The sequence below is a fragment of the Monodon monoceros genome, unplaced genomic scaffold, assembly GCF_005190385.1.
Source record: "Monodon monoceros isolate NGI ecotype Baffin Bay Population unplaced genomic scaffold, NGI_Narwhal_1 Super_Scaffold_2, whole genome shotgun sequence".
Lineage (NCBI taxonomy): Eukaryota > Metazoa > Chordata > Mammalia > Artiodactyla > Monodontidae > Monodon > Monodon monoceros.
In genome coordinates, this window is record NW_021703776.1 from 52,790,243 (window position 1) to 52,807,273 (window position 17,031).

Genomic DNA, 17,031 nt, shown 5'->3' on the forward strand with positions numbered 1-17,031 from the left:
GAGTATAACCTTTAAAAATTGTGAATCACAATTTTGTACAACTGTAACTTACATAATGTTGTACAGCAACTATACTTCAATAAAAAATAAATTTAAAAAAAGCTTTAAAAAAGTGTCTAAAAAAGAAATGGTTTAAAAATTAAGCTTCAAAGCTTATATATCTTTTTATAAAAAAGAAAAATTTTATTAAAGGAAAGAAACATTTTATTTCTTAATAAAACACAGTTTTTGTGCAACAAATATTTTTGTTTGGATATTAACATAACAGAAAAATCTTAATAACTCACAACAATGAGTCTGAATAATATTACAATGGATAGCATTTTGCTAAAGAGTTTTCTCTGCTTTACTTTTTCACTTCACTTATATATATATAAATACCATTTTGTGTTTTCTAAAATATAGGTCATTTTGCTAAATTTAATAAACACTACTATGGACTAAAAGCATCTTCAAGCATTCTGTATCCATTTTCAAATTTAAAATATTACTTTTGTTATCATCTTTGCCAAAAATTGAAGGATTGTTTCCAGTTTCTTTGCCATCATTTTCTATTTTCTTCTAAGTTTCTTGGGCAATATTTGTTAGTGGCATATCCTTAAATAATTGTGTGTGTGTGTAGTTCACATATGTCTATATATGTCATACACATGAAATATACACATACACACACACACACCATTTGCTTTTTCATCATCCCACTGAACAGAATGTGAAACTAAAGAGGAAATGAACCTCCATCCTTCCTGTTCCTCCTTGTGCCTCAGGAAAGAAGTGTTGTGAATAGGTAAGCTCCAATCCCTGGTTATGCTACTCCCAGGTCATACTGGACAGCCCCAAACTCCAAGGCATCTAAAGTGAGTATGTGGATAAATGTCAGCTCACAGATTCTGACTGACACATCCTGGAAGACACTGAGGAAATACCAGATGACATTTGTCTTTTGGAGCCTCTTATCCCACAATCTTGGTTCCTCTCCTTTGTGGAGGCTCCATAAACTTTCAGAAAGCTGGAAACTTTCTGGTCTCTTCTTGGGATGCTTCTTCGTGCTTATCATTTTTTGGCAGACAGTTATCTCTGCTCAGCTCAATAAGCATATCTAATACTTACTCGTGACTCTGTGAGAGGTTTTATGAATACAAAATGCATTAGACTCAGCTCCAGTATATCATACTCCAAAGCATGCTCATTTGAGAGTTTAAAACAATAAGGGGGTTATTGGACATCAAGACTTATGGACATTAAGTTAATGTCATAAATAGTTAAATCAAATGTTCGGCTTAATGTACAATGTTATGCCAGTGTCTGCGTACCTTTGACCACTGGCGCCTTTCTGCACCGGAAATTGGTGATATTCCAAAGCCAGAGACTTAAACCACATCTCAGACCACTATATTGATTACTACTCTCCTTTTTCCTCTTTACCTCTTTTCCAGTGTTACAGAGGCTTACAATCTTTTTTCATGCATTCATTAAACACATAGTATTTATTATTTACAAGCTTCTAGGCACTAGCAGAGATGAAAAGGACATGGTACCTAACTCTGAGGCCTCTCAGTTTAGACAGAAAAGAGTTAACACCAACAGATCATCTGCAAATTGGTAAGTTTTGTACTAAGAAGCTAGAAGAGAGGCTCAGGGAAGGCTTTAGAGATGAGAAGACTTGTATACTGCACCTGAAAGGCAATTAAGAGTTGTCATGGTAGAAAAAGGAGGAAGAACAGTTCCACAAGAGAAAAAACAAGCCTGAGCAAAAGCCAATGACTTGAAATAGACAGTCTCATTTGAAAAATGATAAAAATATTTTACGAGCCATGCCTATGGGTTACACTAGCAAAATTTACATGGCTTTCTATAGCCCCTCGTCTTGAGAATGCTGCAGTGATCAGGATTGCCAGCTTCTTCCTTGGGGGTGATGCGTTCTGAGTGATTCTCAGGCCCCTACACCATGTACTAAGATCTACATGGACAAGAAGTGGCCCCTTTTTGTGTAATGCATGTTGTTACATGTATATATGCATGCTTTTATTTGTCCTGTTTATACCATTCAACCTTAAGTAAAATTTTACATAGAATCAGAAGTCCAACAAAAAATAGATGATGAGGGAGGTGACCTGATCTGGCTGAAGAAAGAACCATCTGCTAGTAGAATTTTCCACTGAATGACCACTTGCCTCACTAAAGCAGCAACAACTTGCCTTGTAAGTTTTCCAGAAGCAAACCCTGCACTTCTTGCCTTGTGGAATTATAAAAAAGGAGGAAACGAGGTCCCTTCAAAAATAAACCTACAGAATAGAATTTCTCTGACGGCTCTCCTTTACTGAGGGAATTTCCAGCTTGCAAACCACAAACATTATGAGGAGTTTCATATTTTTTGAAGTCTTATCAAATTAGAATACGGCCATAAACATTCAAGGATGAGCTCCTCATGTCTCCTATTATAAATACCAGAATTATATGTCAAGCAAAGGAAAATGTAAAATAGAATGAATATGGGTATGACTTAGAGCAATTAGCATGAAACTCAAGACTAAAAACATATAGCCTCCAGCTGTATTTTGCACAGCAAGATCCAGATGAGGAAGGGTAAAGTACAATCTACCATAGAGGATCCAGAATGTTATCACCTGAACCCACAGATCACTCTCAGAAAAATGAATCCTGGGACAAGCAGACTTTGTATGCATCCAAATAGAATGGAATGGGTCTACAGCATCACCTATGAGGGATTCTTCATAAGATCTAATAACATGTTTATAACCAAGCTGCTAAATCTAACTTCTTGCTTCCAGGTAAATAATGAAAGGAGTAGAGGAACAAGTTAGATGACACTATCAGGTGGAGGAAGCAATTAGACAAATAGGTGGGACCCATTCATCAGTAACTCAATGTCAAAAAAAAGTTGGGCAGAGGGTAGGGAAGAAAGGGTGCTGAGTCTAATGAGATCAAAGAAACATAGCAACTAAAAACAATGCTTTACCTTAACCAATTTGTTTAAACAAATGAAATTTATAAAACACCTTTGGTTAATTGGTGAAATTTTAAAATGTAATGGCTATTAAATTACTTTAAGGAACTTTCCTTAACTTTGTTAGGTGCGTTAATGATACTCTCTGATGTTTTAATGGTAGAAAATGTTCCATTTTAGAGTTGATACAAAAATGTTTAGGTTTGAGATGTTATATCTGCAATTTAAAATTATTCCACAAGAAAATAAGAAAAGGGAATATGGCAAAATGTTGACATTTGTTAAATCAAGGTAATGGGTATATGGGAGTTATTTTATAATCTACATTTTTCCATATAATTGAAAGTTTTCATAAAAAACTGGATTTTTTTAATTGATGCAATTGTAAGTGTGATATTAACTTGTGACATTAACTTGTATTGTTAAACAGTTTCTTTGCTTTTTTATGCCTAAGTGGATTAATGGCATCAATAGGAATCTTCTTTTTATATAAAAAATGTTTCTAAAACAGCCAAAAAAGATTTATAATCACTATTGTGATTTAGATGTAAGAAAGAATGGGTTTGACATCGACTTCATTTGTTCACTCATTATTCATTTATTCTCCTCATTCAACAAATGATTTATAGTCACATCACAGAAAAACCATCCTCCAGAAATCAGTGAATTTTCAATTTTGATGCCCCATAGATCTACTTGCTCAAGTTGCTAAAACCACCTGAGTTTAAATTTTGTCAGCTATAAAACGAGAATATTAATAAATTTATCATATTATGTGAGGAATAAGTCAGTTACTAAGTATAAGGTGCTAGAATTCAATGATAACTAAGTGAATGGTGGCATTATTATAAACAGTGGTGTCAATGACACTAAAAATATAATTATGAAAGGTCCCTTACTGGACTGTTTTTCAAAAGATTCTTTCTGCTTCAGAGCATTCTTCATCTACTTTTAAACAGTTCTCCTATTGAAGAATTATAGCAAAATTTATTGCATATGCAATAAATTTATTTCTTAAAATGTAGATTAGTTATTTCTTAAAATGTAGAATCAAAATCCTAAATTCTAATGATTTAAAGATTATAAAAATTATACGTACAGACACATTTCAATGAAAGATTTTTCTTCTGTATTGCAGAATCATTCAATACAGATTATTTCTGTTAGTGAGCATGTAAAATAAAAATTATAAAATACTCAAGAGGTTTCAAGACTAATTTGCAAAAACTGTATTACATTTTGAAAGAGTACCAGATGAGTTTCCCTAATAAACTTGCATTAGAGATTGGATAATTGGTGCAGAGAAGTGCAATTATTTCTTATATATGTTTTTGAAACAATAGGGCCCATGAAATCTCTGGATTATACTTTCTAAGTAAAATGGCATCCTGTTAAAAAGTCTCAGAGTCCAGAAACATTTGATTTCAGAAGCAGACTACCTACTTAAATAGATTATGCACAGGGAGATCAGGTGGCCACCTTCCTTAACTGATTTTTAGCAATTCGATAACTATAGTGCTACCATTTATGCAGCTGTTGTCAAAGGCTCCGTGTTTCAATTTCCATTCCTCATTTTCTGACCTGTTCATAAATGTCTACTGCAGGCTGAAGTCCACAGTGCAAGGTTTTATTAATAATAGATTTAAAACTGTGATACAGTGTGTGTTCCCTCAACAGAGTTGGCAGTGCTCCACTTCATGGGACAGCTGGTCTCTGTAAGCTCATTTCCCAACAACTGACCATAGCTGAAGCCAAACGAGCGGGAACTAATCAAATGGAACCAACTTACTCAGCTGGTTCAATGAATCTGTACAAGTGATGAGGACACAACAAAATAATTAGTCTTACTATTCTTAGGTCTTAAGACAACCTTAGGGAAAATCAGACTGGGAAAAAGTGCCAAACCCATGTTTAATTTGCCCCATGGTAAAAATACAAAAATTGAGATGGATTTGGAATAGGATGTAACTATTCTACCCAAATATTTATGGTGTATCACTAAATGAAAGAGTGTACTGTTTATATTGGTTAGTCTATTCAGAATGTGGGGCGTGGCTGAAACTATGACATGTCCCTATCAAAGAAATATCTGGAGTAATAAAACAATCATACGTATCAACTAGACATGGATAATAGGTAATCAATAAATATTATTACTTTAGTGTTTATCTCTTCCTAAGAAATAGAACATTCCCCAAATAACTGCACTAAATATAATTTAGGCTGAAAAAATTCAGAAGGCAATTCAGGATTTAACAATGCTTATAATGTTTATTAAGAATGCCTAGAAATAGTCAAACTGTGAAGTATAAGAGTACAGTTTCCAATGCTGCCCCAATTTCTGACACCAACTGCAAGTTCAGGGGGATTCCTAAAACCACCCTCAGATTCAATAATTTTCATAGGACTCCCTGAAAACTTATATTTATGGTTACTGTTTATTATAGGGAAAAGATAAAAATTGCAAGCAGTCAAAGGAAGAGACACATAGAGCAGAGTCTAGGAGGATTCCAAACATGAAGCTTCCATTCTCCTTTCCTAGAACTGACATGTAACAATGGACACTGAAAATAAGGAAGCTCAACCAAGCTTCTGTGTCTTTAGTTTTCATTGGTTGAACAACATTGGTTGATTGCTCACATGGCTGAACCCAGTCTCTAGCTCAATTGATACCACATGAGCCAAAGTCGCCACCCTAGGTCACACTGTTGGTCTTGATGCTGGGGCCAGCCCCGACCCTAAAGCTATTGGGTGTGGATGACCTCACCCCAAGATCCAGTGTAGCCAGCCCCTACTCTAAACAAAGATGCTCCTACCAGGTATTAAATAGATGACCTCTGAGAAGGCTAGGGCAAAAACCAGATATTTCTTTGGGCAAGGCCAAATTCTTTACTACACAATGAATATTAAATGATCATTCACACTTAGGTGTGGAGTTAAAAAATATATAGTAGATAAGTATACTGTGAATCTCTAGTTTTACTCTCTGTGAACTTTCTTAACTAGGACAGTATAACTGCCCACTCAAATATTCTATTCCCTAGAAGTCAATGACTATTCAGTTTATGTAGTTTGATGCATAACCTTTCCACTATTGGGACTTATGAAAGCATTTTAATCTCAAACCATTTTATTTTAATCAGCAAGTATTTTTATAGATCCATGTCTACCCTGAGCTGTTTTCTGACTCACTAAGAAAGCCTTTCATCATACCCCATACACTTGCCCCCTCCTCCCTAAACACAACTGTAGCAATACTAACTCTTGGTTCTCCCTCCATCCAGTCCAGTGACTTCTTAGTTAATTTTTTCAGTTCAGTCTCATTTCAGTTTAAAACTACACCATGGAAGATAATTTAATTTGATGGGAATGAGTTAATGTCCATTAAATAGAACCAAGTTAAATATTTTAGGAATCCTAGTTACTGAGTCTGATCATTTCTAACACATGGTTACAGTATTCCCAGTTTAAGGAGAATTATTCATAAGGATTAACATTTTCAAAACTAACAAGATTAACTGGTGCTACTCTGAAAATAAATAAAATACAAGGCATTTTTATTTTATAAATACATGTTGTATAAACAAAACTGTATATTATTACTCTTCCATGAAAAGTTCCATTCAGAATATATTTATCCAGATGCGGAATATTTATAAGCAGAGAACCCGGCATAAGAAAAGAAAAAGCTGCCAATCGAGCAAATTACCCTAATGACGATGATCATCAGGAAGGAAACACGTTATATGAACAACTGATTGCAGAGCAACTGATTGCAGAGGGTCAAAACATAGCTTTGCCATGAATGGGGCTAAAAAACACCCCTGTGTCCACGGAAGGCTGCAGGGATGCTGCTGCTGTGCCAGAATGTAGTACTAGCCTGTAGGAATATTTTTCTCTAAAGCATGTCTCCTATGTGGATATCAATTTGTATTACACTTCTCTAAGGATCATCTAAAATGATTTGGTTTTCACCATAAAGGGGCCAACACATGACCAGCACTTAGAGAAATTTCAAGGACAGGTGTCTTTTTTAAGAGCTCTCTTCTAGTGGGAAATGACTACTTGTAGCCAAAGTAAAAATAGTCCCCAGTATAAGGAGCAATATGACATATAATGAATGCTTATTATATGTCATGTGCTGTGTATAGATTATTAATTCAATCCTCCTGCTGTCATATAAGGTGGAGACTATTATGGTCTATTTTTATTTTCAGATGAAGAAATGAGGTGCACAAGGGTTAAAGAACCTCCCCCAGATGAAGCTGCTAAAGTGGCCAGTGAAAGAGTCAATCCCCATTTTATAGTACTCCAAAGAATATTCTTTCCCCATACTATTGTCTCAACTGTTGCAGGATGACACCGAATGGCCCAGTTGCTCTGGATCTAGTGTTGTGGACAGGCTTATCAATGGATCTAATTATTTCAATGTTTTTCCTTGAGGCTAAGAAGGCTACAGATGCTAATAGCTTTCAGGGAATGAGATGGTCGGCCTGACTTCAAATCTCTGAACTGCCACTTACTATTGTGCAACCTTGAGCACATTACTCAACTCTCTGCACAAGTTTTCCTCCTAAGTACACACACACATAATGGGTTGGTGCTCTGTTTCGATTTGGTTTGATTTCCTCTACCATTTGAAACTAAGTTGTATACATTGTGGTATTTCACTTCCTAATACTTCCACATGAATCCCTTAAGAACAAATAATTCATTTGGTGCTTTATTGGGAATATTCTTCATTTGATTTTCTGTATCTTAGTTTTATAAGTGAGTCTAAATCAAGAGATACCCAAGTCTTATAAATCTTAACCAATTCAGAAAGTTAGAATATGAATAGAATGACCCTTGCCTGGAATTGCTAGCAAAAATACCTGTGAGCCTTTAGTAAATTCTCCTGTCACAGTCAAGTACTATCATCATCCTCAAATTAAAAAGATGTACAGATCACAGGGTTGCTACATGCTGAATCCAAGTACAGCTCAAGGCTCTTACGTGATTTGCCAGCATTTTCACAATTATGTCTGGTATCCAGATGGTGCTTGTTCTCAGTACTTCAGCTTTTGTGTATGGAGAGAAGCCCTTACTACTCCTTCTAACTCAGTTTAACATTCAATGTATAAGTCTTAAAACTCCAATAAACAATGAACGTTCTTTAGACATTAAACAATCAATATTCCTCAATGTTTACTCACTACTGACACAAAAATAAATTAAAAGTTATGAATTTGGCAAATTATCTCCAACATTTAAACATTGACTATAAACTTAATAAAACACCATAAATATTTGATTTAAAATACTTCTAATAAAAATTCCTTTAAGTATTGAAACCACTGTAAGATTTAGACAGCACATGGCATAGAAATACAGAATGATGTTTCAGAGTACAGACTATGGAACCATATCACCTGTATGCAAATTCTGATTTCTTCCATTTAATAGCTGTATGACTTTGGGAAAATTGTGCCTCATTTTCCACATCTATAAAAAGAAGGTTATCATAATATTTATCTATGATATTTATCTCATTGTCCTATTGTGAGTGAGTCAATAGTATATTAGCAGAACTTTGATAACACCAGGCATATGGTCAGTGTTTGAAAATATTAGTTACATCTAAAAATATCACAGTGATTAGAGAAGCAGTTCTCAACCTTTCTGGTCTCTGAATCCCTTTATTGAGAATCCCAAGATGTTTTGTTTAAGTTGGTTATGTGTATCAAGATTTACCATGTCAGAAATTAAAGTTGAAAATTAAAACATTAATTTTAAAATAGTAATAAATAGGTTAAAGTAAATAATATATTTTAGTAGGAAATAACTAAATTTTCTCCCAAGAAATAATGAGAAGAGTGGCGGTATTTTACACCCTCACACAGCTCTTTACCTGACTTCTATGAAGTCAGACATTAGATTCTCATATTTGCTTCTGAATTCAATGTGTTTCAGCATGTTCTTTTGATAGAAGTATTTGAAGAAAATCCAGACTCACACAGATATGTAGTTGGAAATAAGAGGAGTATTTTAATAGACTTTTCAGAAAACTTTGGATATTCCTCTTGATACTTACACCAAAATTTGATAAGTGGTTGTCTACTAAAACTTCATTGCAATGTGAAATCTGAAACCAAATCAATGACTACTCTGTTACATTGAATGGTCTATTTTGCACTTTGATTGGTCTTTTACTTTCTAATGATTTTCTACATTGATCACTTGAAAAATATTGGTTCACTGAGTTATGCCACTCTTTCAAATATTAACATATTTTATAAAAATATATTTGTTAATATCTCCACCATTGTTATCAGAAAACTCTGTAAGGATTGGGAAGCTCTCAAGCTCACAGTGGCTATCGCAATTTTTCCCAAATTCTAATTTTCTCCTGAAAGCTTGAATTTCATCATTGGCAACAAATACTATCAGTCGATTGCCTTTGAAGTGACAAGATGACTTCTTTTATTTTTAAGTAAATCTGTGCCAAATACTCAACTATAAAAAAAAGAAACATACTTTGTCTGTCAGTTAATCTTTCAACTAAAAATTGTGTTCCATGGAAAGGAGGAGGTTGTTCAGCTCTCAACTCAAATGGACAAGTGCTTTTTCTTAAGAAAACCATCATAGTACAAGATACAGCAAAATGCTTTTTGTATACTTCTCAATTCATCACACAAAACATTAAACAGACGTGCTCTCTCGCTTCTGGACAAGATGTACTGACAGGGACAGAACTGATCCTCCCCCTTGCAACAACCAAAAATACAGACAAAATGTATGAATCAAATGCTTTCAAAGACACTGGATGTCAGTCAAAAAAGCCTTGATCCTTGACAGTTCTACAGTGTCCTAATTCATTCCTTTGAGAGAGTTTCCAGGTCATGACCTAAAGAGAGGGAATGAGGCAGCGCCGACGGACTCTCTGAGTTGAGGAGACTGAGAACCCAAGTGTCTAAGTGTTCACAGGAAAGAAGAGTGAACTACACAAAGAGAAAGCCCTGGAAATCTTTAGAGGGTCTCCCTCAAGAGTTCATTAGGGTCTGGATCAGCAATATATTTATTTTTAATTTGTTTATGTATTTATTCATGTTGTCATTATATTATTAATTATTATTATTATTATTCCTACTCTTAAGGGTTAGCTTTTTAACTAGATATTTATTTTGGAAACTTGCTAGATTAACAATAAATTTGACCACTTCAAAATAGAAAGAATTCTACCTCAGGTTAAATGCCATTGCTGGTTCTGGCTTAAGGATCGAATGATTCTTGGCATAACTTAGATGATTTGATTTGTTGCATCATGGGACAAGTCCAATCCTTTCCCATAATTTCCAGAAAGCACTGTTATTTACTTTTAAATGGTCAGTATTACCTAAATCATTATCTTTGTATAGTTACCTATACAAATCTTTCATTAAGATTAAAAACTTCTGTTGGCTTTATCTTTAATTTAAAATCATTAGAATGCTCCTCCAGAATGAAATAATGCCACTGCAGCAATACAGATGGACCTAAAGATTATCATACTAAGTGAAGTAAGTCAGAAAGAGACGACACATACCATATGATATCACTTATATGTGGAATCTAAAATATGATACAAATGAACTTATTTACAAAACAGAAACAGACTCACAGACATAGAAGACAAACTTATGGTTACCAAAGGGGAAAGGGGGTCAGGGAGGGATAAATTAGGAGTTTGGGATTAGCAGATACAAACTGCTATATATAAAACAGATAAACAACAAGGTCCTACTGCATAGCACAGGGAACTATATTCAATATCCTGTAATAAACCATAATGGAAAAGAAAGTGAAAAAGAATATTTATGTGTGTGTATATATATGTGTGTGTGTGTGTGTGTGTTTATAATTGAATCCCTTTGCTGTACGCCAGAAACTAACACATTGTAAATCACCTATACTTCAATAAAAACTTTTTGAAAAAAGAATGCTCATCCAGCCATTTTATCTACTAGAAAATGAAGGTTAGAATCTGACACAGTAATTCTTCCCTTTAGAACATCTGGCTAAATTATCATCCTGAAACAGAATGTTAACTAACTAATGTGTATGACCACCAGAGTTGATCAACTGATGGACAATCTCTCTACCTAGTTATCATGCGCTGGAATTATCTGGTAAATAGGCATCTGCTACAATGTCCTATCTCGTAGAGCTCTTGGCAGAATTCCTACAATTATGGAGAATATTTGTCTACTCAAAATTAGTCCTCTTCATTCTTTTTTATAGATTCTGATTACACAGACACACATACACACAGACACACACATATAATCTGCATATGCAGGAAAAAGTAAACTCAATATATTTATATTGGCTTCCTCTTGTAGGCATATGTTGCTATCTTGCTTATCAGTAATAACTATACATATATACGTAATATAATACATACATACTTATATATACTTATACTTAAATGTTGAAACAGATAGATGTACATGTAGAGTACATGTACACATGTACTAAAACTATTAAAATAAAAACATTAAAATCAATAAAAACCAACCATCTACCAATATAGATAAAAAAAGATTATCTTTTTTTTTTTTGGCATTACAACTACCCCATTGCGTATTTTATTCTCACTTTTTGAGTCCATTGTGAACTCATGGCCTTTAGTAGACCTGAATTATTTCAGTTATTTATGATTTCAAGCCTATATTTTCTTCTCTAAGCTGATGACAGCCTCCTTCAGACTATTACTATTTTGTAATAGTCATGATATGTTTTTTAAAACTTTCCTACTTTTGGCAATAATAGAAAGTTTTCTGCCCATTCAGAAACCTCTCTGTCCTAGAATAGAATAAAATCTTCTCTAAGACACTCCAGTTCCCTTTTTTTGTGATTGGGATTAAAAATCAAAATCTTGGCATGAGGTGGTACATGTGAGAAGATGTAGCTGCTTCTGTTAACACCTCCGATTTTAAAGTAATATAAAAATCAATTGACTAAGACAAATGAGCACTGTAGTTCTGTTCAGGAGTTGAGAGGACATGGAAGGTCCAGGGGTATTTTTTCTCCATGTGCATGACTTCCTTTTTCTTTTTTTTAAAGAAACATTTTCTGTCAACCTTATCTGCATTTTCTGTTTAAACATGTGGACAAACAGCTTCAGGCCACTCAGGCTTGTTCCCACCCATTCAGTGGCCTTAACAGTGGGAGTGCAGACCAGTCTTCAGTGGTGGGCTGAGCGCCCCCATCTTCTAGAGAGACTGCTGACCAGGCCCCAGGACACCTGCATCTCCAGACGCCTCTGCAACCTCAGCTGACTAGCAGTTAACTCAGGAGCTGGAGCAGTCCATTCACCCTGAACAATTCCTCCTTGGTCACAGCCTTTTCAGCAGCGGCTGGCTCTTCCTTTTCAATGTCTCTTCCTTTTCAATGTCTCCAGGGTCTCTGTAGAACTAGAGATGCGGTGTGACCTCCCACGGATGTTACTTTGCAGATGGTAATGCAGGTGTGCAGAACTTCCTGGGTCAGCATCTACCAACTCAGACCCACTGAGTGAGCTCCCTTGTTGCTGCCTGGGATGGCAATGTCCATAAACTGCAGAGGAGAATCTGTGTTACACAAAGCAGTGGTGGGCAGGTTAGCATAAGACGCTCCTGTGAGAGGCTGGTGATCGGCCCTGAGATCAGTAACCACCTGAAGTAGCAGCTCCCTGAAAGCTGCCTGGATCTGGTGAGTGAAGGCTCCAGAAGTGAAACAGCCAGCAACACAAGTACCTCTAGTGGCAGCAGCAAACATCGGCCCAGCTCTCTGCTCAGTATTTCTGGAGGATAGGACACTGACACCAGCCAGGTTTTCCCTGGCAACATGGCATGAGTTGCCAGCAGAAGCTTCTTCCAGGTTCTCTTCAGATTTATGATGTAAGATGCCATCACTTTTCCTTTTGTAGATGTACTGTTTTATTTGAAAGTCAAGGTCGGTGCCAGCTCAGTGGGTTCCTGCTGCAAGGAATTTGAGGACATCATCCTCCTTCATTTTCAGGACATCAAGGACTCTGGACGTTATGAAAGTTTCCCTTAAGTCAGGACAGGAACCCAGAACAACGCCATTTGGACTCCTATCTGGGTAGCACTGCGTACAAAATGCTGCTGCTGAACTCTGTGGAAAGCAGGTGATTTCCATAGATATAAAAAATTTCATCATATATTGTTCTATTTTGCAAGTAAATATGTCATTATACATTTTTCAAAGAATTATTTGTTTTTATTCCCAAGGGCTACATTTCTAGTAACCCAAATTATAAGGAGCTAAGAGACTGAATAAGGAAAAATAAACTATTTGGTAAACAGTGAATCTGATGTCAAATTTCAACTTCATCTTTTGTTAATTCTACTTTATTGCAGTACAATTTAATAATTTTTATTTCAATTTATTCAAACTAAAAAAAAACAAAAACAGTTCACCCATTTCTCCCAACCTTCACCCCATGCCTCTGGCAACCACTAATCTGTTCTCTGTATCCATAAGTTTATTTTCCTTCTTTCTTTAGATTCCACATATAAGAGAGATTATATGGTATTTGTCTTTCCCTTTGAGTTATTTCACTTAGTATAATGCTCTCGAGGTCCATCCATGTTGTCACAATGGCAAGATCTTATTCTTTTTTATGGCTGAATAATATTCCATATATAATGGAATATTATATATAATATTATATATGTATATATCAATCACAGTTTCCTTACCCATTCATCCACTGATGATACTTTGTTTTCATACCTTGGCTATTGTAAATAATGATGTAATGAACATGGGGCTGTATGTATCTTTTCCAATTAGTGTTTTTGTTTTCTTCAGACAAATACCCAGAAGAGGAATTGCTGGATCATATGGTAGTTCTATTTTCATTTTTTTGAGGAACCTCCAGACTTCTTTTTCATGGTGGCTGTACCAATTTACAATCCCATCAACAGTACATGAGGGTGCCCTTTCTACACATTCTCTTAAATCTTTTTTTATTTTTAGTCTTTTTAATAATAGCCATTCTATAAAAGGAGTGAGATGACATCTCATTGTGGTCTTGATTTACGTTTCCTTGATGATTAATGATATAGAGCATCTTTTTACGTGCCTGTTTGCTATCTCCGTATCTTCTTGGGAAAAAAATATATTCAGGTCTTTTGCCCATTTTTAAATTGAACTGTTTGGTTTTTTGATTTGAGTCCTATGAGTTCTTCATATATTTTGGATATTAGCCTCTTATCAGATATATGATTGTGAATACCTTTTCTCATTCATAGGTTGCCTTTTCATTTTGTTGATGGTTTCCTTTGCTATGCAGAAGCTTTTTAGTTTGTTGTAGTCTCATTTATTTTTGCTTTTGTTGCATTTGCTTTTGGTGTCAAATCCAAAAACAAATCATGTCCAGGACTGATGTTAAGGCATTTACGGCCTATGTTTTTTCTAAGAGTTTTATGGTTTCAGTTTATTTTTGTGTATGGTGTAAGATAGTGATCCAGTTTCATTCTTTTGCATAGGGCTGTCTAGTTTTCCCAACACCATTTATTGAAGAGACTATAATTTCCCCATTGTATATTCTTGGCTCCTTTGTTGTAAATCAATTAATATACATGCATGGATTTACTTCTGGGCTCTCTACTGTGGTCTATTGATCTAATGTGTCTGTTTTTATGCCAACAACATATTGCTTTAATTATATAGGTTTGTAATATAGTTTGAAATCAGAGAGCATGATGCCTCCAACACTGCTCTTCTTTCCCAAAATTGCTTTGGCTGTTCGGGGTCTTTCATGGTTTCATACAAATTTTAGGAATGTTCATTCTATTTCTGTGAAAAAATGCCATTGGAATAATGATAGGGATTTAATTGAATCTTTATATATTTGGTAGTATAAACCTTTACACTAGATCACAGTATAGGCTATATTCCTCTGTCATTTTTATGTTATTACAATTGCATTTGGTTAAAAAATAGTTATAAAGAGAATTTTTGTGCATAATTTTTCTTAACAAAGATTTTTTTTTTACACAGAACTGCCACTTACTCTCAAAGTATCTCTAATATGTGGAGTTCAAATTATTTCTGATTATAGCCTCCCATTTGAATCTATACTTCAAATGACTAGAGTTCACTGGTGTGTATTAAAAAGTAAACAGATGCTGAAAATTAGCCCTATTCATGGAGAAGACCTTTCTCTGTAATTTTTAAAAATTGTATTATTTACCTAAAAAAGTCTGACCTCATTTTCTTAATAGTGTTTCTAACAGAAAAAAAAAATTCAGCGATTTTTGTGTAACTGGAAATGTGTTATATAAAACAACTGGGAACCTGAACCTAGCCCTGTTCTTATCACTAAACCCTGAGAAAGTCACCTCAAATCTCTGGTTCTCAGTTTCCTCACCCAAGTGAGATAAACTCACAAGTGCAGAATCAGCTATTCTTAAACTTTTTTTGGGGGGGGGTTATTTTATAAATAGCACAGGCTATTTGAGAAGCTTGGCCTTCCCACATTAGATCAATAGAATTAAAGCTCTTCATTCAAAAAACAGACATTCAAATAGGATGGCAAGAGACTTTTTTCATTATATTACTAGCAGAAATAATGAAATTAAAACTACATTGGCCTCCTAGAACCAGTCTTTTTCAAACTCTCAGACTCAATCTTTCGATATCCTTTATTTGTCCTAAAATTTCTTAAGGGCTAAGTTCTTATCTTCCTCATTTTAATATTGTAATACCCCAGAAACATCCCAGGCACAAGTAATCACCTAATTTTTCTTATATTTAACTGAAGTACCTCAGTTAATCCTCACTGCCACCTTAAAAGATTAGCTGTTTTCAATCCATTTTTTTCATTAGGAAAATAGGATCAGAAAGGTTAAGTAATTGCCTTGAAATCCCAGGGATTGTAAATGACAAAGGTAAGATTGCATTGTCAAATATTCTAATGTTAAAAAACAGGTGGTGGGACTTCCCTGGTGGTGCAGTGGTTAAGAATCTGCCTGCCAATGCAGGGGTCACAGGTTCGAGCCCTGATCCAGGAAGATCCCACATGCCACGGAGCAACTAAGCCCGAGTGCCACAACTACTGAGCCTGCACTCTAGAGCCCGCAAGCCACAACTACTGAGCCCGCATGCCACAACTACTGAAGCCTGTGAGCCTAGAGCCCGTCCCCCACAACAAGCCACGGCAATGAGAAGCCCGCGCACCTCAACCAAGAGTAGCCCCCGATCACCGCAACTAGAGAAAGCCTGCGTGCAGCAACGAAGACGCAACGCAGCCAAAAATAAGATAATTAATTTTTAGAAGGTGGTTAACTCTAATTACAGAGGTAAATATTTTTTTCTTTGAAATCCTTGAAGAGGATTCATTTCACATCACCAATAAAATATTTTCTTAAGAAGAGGAAGATAGGTGAACAAAAGAAAGCAGAAAGGAAACACTGAAAAAAGGATAGGAACGTTAAATTTCAAAATTTGCATTACCCGAATCTAAATTTATATCCGGTTGAATAAAAGCATTGGATATGAATTGAGATTAGCACTGAAAAGACTCACTATACTAATGATACTGAGATATTTTCAAACTGACAGTCCAGCTTAAATCCCTCAGATTCCATGGCTATATACTTTAAAGTTCTGTTAAGTGTGTAGATCTCATGTTAAGTGTTCTTACTACAATAAAATAAATTTTAAAAAAAAAAGGAAAAGAAAATAAATGGCTAGACCAGATGTAGAACAGCTCTGCTTCTTCAGTTTGGCTATCAGATATGCTCCTAAGGACAAGATGGTAGGAGAAGGTTGATTTTTTTTTTTTGGCCCATACTGTTTTGCTTTGCTTTTCCCACAGGTGAAAAGCAGGTGGGGAGATGTGCTGGTTGTTTTAAACAGCAATGACTAAAGTCAGTAACACTTAAGATGACTGATTTAGAAAATGACAATCAACACTATTTTTAGTACTAATCCTTCTCTTGATTTTTTGTGGGACCAAGATGATCTGTGCTCTAATTATAGACTGGGAGCCAAAAGGTAAAACAAAAATATATGAGATCCTAAATTAGTAA

General features: G+C 35.2%; 1 protein-coding gene across 1 annotated transcript in view; it reads right to left on the reverse strand.

The window, feature by feature from the left end:
- Positions 1 to 17,031, reverse strand: part of ZNF804B (zinc finger protein 804B) — a 513,593-nt gene that overhangs the window by 420,768 nt on the left and 75,794 nt on the right. The window lies entirely within an intron of this gene.